Source organism: Montipora capricornis, chromosome 3 (assembly GCF_036669925.1).
Source record: "Montipora capricornis isolate CH-2021 chromosome 3, ASM3666992v2, whole genome shotgun sequence".
Classification (NCBI taxonomy): Eukaryota; Metazoa; Cnidaria; class Anthozoa; order Scleractinia; family Acroporidae; genus Montipora; species Montipora capricornis.
In genome coordinates this window covers 67,063,693-67,066,192 of record NC_090885.1, presented here as the reverse complement: position 1 = coordinate 67,066,192, position 2,500 = coordinate 67,063,693, and the positions used below count along the sequence as shown (strand labels likewise).

At 40.7% G+C, this 2,500-nt stretch overlaps 2 protein-coding genes across 3 annotated transcripts in view; one reads left to right on the top strand and one right to left on the bottom strand.

Annotated features, from left to right (window-relative positions):
- Positions 1-2,500, top strand: part of LOC138040737 (zinc finger protein 709-like) — a 79,173-nt gene that overhangs the window by 30,459 nt on the left and 46,214 nt on the right. The window lies entirely within an intron of this gene.
- LOC138043817 (ras-related protein Rab-11A-like) overlaps positions 2,322-2,500 on the bottom strand; it is a 6,436-nt gene continuing 6,257 nt past the window's right edge. For both annotated transcript variants that reach the window (XM_068890286.1, XM_068890285.1), the window contains exon 3: positions 2,322-2,500. This exon is cut by the window's right edge and continues 1,042 nt beyond it. The gene's annotated coding sequence lies outside the window, so the exon portion shown is untranslated.

Below are 2,500 nucleotides of genomic sequence, written 5' to 3'. Positions count from 1 at the left end.
CGCTCTATTCTTTTAGGTTTGTTTATTTGCTTATGTTTGGCATGTAACGCTATCCCACTTTTTCAGTCAATATCATGGTCTATTTACGTGTAAGCTGTTGTAATGCCCCTTGTTTTATTCCCTTCCTTCATGTGGGAAGCACACTACAAATCATACGATGAGACAACGCATGCGCATTGGCAAAATGTACAGAAAAAAATTGCTTGGGATCTGGGTTTGGTTCGAACCCAGCTACATTCAGATACCTTGCAACAAGGCAGTGAGTCACAGTCCATTTGTCTGGTGATCAAATCGAGAGGGTTCAAAAGCGAGGTTTAAGGATTATACATCCAGAAGCATCATATGGGAAAGCGCTCGAAGATGCAAATTTGACAACGCTTTTCGATAGGCGAGAAGAGTTAAACCTGGTTTTCACTAAAGCCTAGTTCCCACTAGCGACATAACGATCATAATCATAATCATAAGCACGAACATAACGCTTATGTCTTAGTGGGAACGTCCAGAAACATAATCATGGGCGCCCTTATGATCAACATAATCATAATCATAAGAAAATGATCGACCATTTTCTTATGATTATGATTATGGCTTTGACTATGACTATGTCGCTTTTCTTTGCAGTGGGAACGCGAAAATCATAACGACATAATGAGAAACATAATGACGCAACGGGGTCATTGTGTTTTGGCCAATTAAAGTCTAGGACCAGTACTCAGTGTAAACAACGGAAACACGCATTAGAAAACGCTCTTTACGTTTTTAGAGCGGCCGTCCCCACTAGAACATAGGAAGCTTATGTTTATGTTTATGATTATGATTATGCTTATGATCCTTATGTCACCAGTGGGAACTAAGCTTAACGACGCAAACACAAGCGCAAGCATAATAGCGCTTATTTCACTGTGAAAACGGGGTTGACGTAAGCATAAGAACAAGCACAAGCCCAAGGATCTAAATTTTTCCTTTTCCTTGTGCTTTGCGCTTATACTTGCGTTCGCTTGCGTCGTGTGAAAACGAAACGTAGCGTAAGCACAAGGAAATTTGCTACGTCTGGCCATTAAAGCACTCGTTCCAGATTCCCTTTGTCTGGGCATTTGAACAAAATGGCAGATGCCGTTGTTGATTTTGATGTTTGTTTCGACGTTCGTTTTCACTAGCATAAGCTGGTTATACTTGTGCTTGCGTCTCTAGTGAAAACCAGGCGTTATGCTCTATTCACTCAAATCAAAGAGAGTAAGGGTAAGCATAAGTTAGCATAAATTAGCTATACCCTGCTGCCTGCGCGCAAAAACACTTCTCAGTACAACTTAAGAAAAAAAGGTAAAGTCTGCTTTAATTACGAGCCAATGGCCCAACACGCCGGAGACTATCCCCGGTTTCCGTAGCATGAAGCGGCTAGGAGTATTTCTTCTCCCCCCCTGGATGGGATGCCAGTCCATCGCAGGGCTACTCCCAGCATTTAATTCGCCGGTACCCATTTATCCACCTGGGTGGAGAGAGGCACCGTGATCTGAAGCGTGGAATGGTGAGAAGATAGCTATTTCTTAAATTGTACGAAGAAGATGATTTTGCGTTAATCGACCCCTATGCTAAGCCATACGTTTTTTTTTTTTATCTGAGGTGGACCACCAGGCACAGTGCAACACCCGATGGCCAAAAAAACAAAAGATAAAGTCCACATCAGGTGAGGGACCAGACCTTAAACGAGGTCAGCATGCCAAACTCACCGGGCAGTCGAACTCCGCCTCATCACCAACACAAATAAAAATAAGTCCTTTGCTCAGCTAGTCCCAATCATATCCATACGGTTTGAATCAATAAAAAAACCAATAAGAGCCCAAATTGCCCGATAATGTATTGATAATATTAAACTGCATTGTTACCAGCCACTTATCCGTATTCTAATTTCTTATTTCTTCGAGCAAACTCATACTGTAAGGGGTTCTGAAGAAAAATCTGAAAGCAGACCTACGAAGATATTATCTAGCACAGATATCAGAAGAAATTTTGAATTCACTGAAAGCGCTCACCATTTGGGGGACTGCGAAATGAGTCTCCTACAACAGGAAATGGAGATAAAAAACATGATCTTTGTAAGTTTGTATGACCCCAGTAAGACTTTGAATCATGGACAGATGCAAATCTGTTTACTACAAAATCATCATTCTTTCAGCATTTTCATAAAAGGGGTTAAACAATCTATCCAATAGAGCAACGAATACAATTGAAAAGTTCTACGCTTTCTTACCAGCTAGCATTAACAGAGGGGTGGGGGAGAACTGTGCCAGTTTTCATCTTTAGTTTTGCACCACCCAGGAGAGTTAATCCAAAAACATTTTTATTTTTCTTGTGTTAGGTTTGTGTCTTTACTTTTTTGTTTTGAAGCAATACTATCATGCAGTTAATATCATTGCTTATTTATGCATAGGCTGTCGTAATCCAAACTGCTATTTCGTGTATGTTGTTTATTCTGAAGGGTAATACACGTGGTAATGACTCT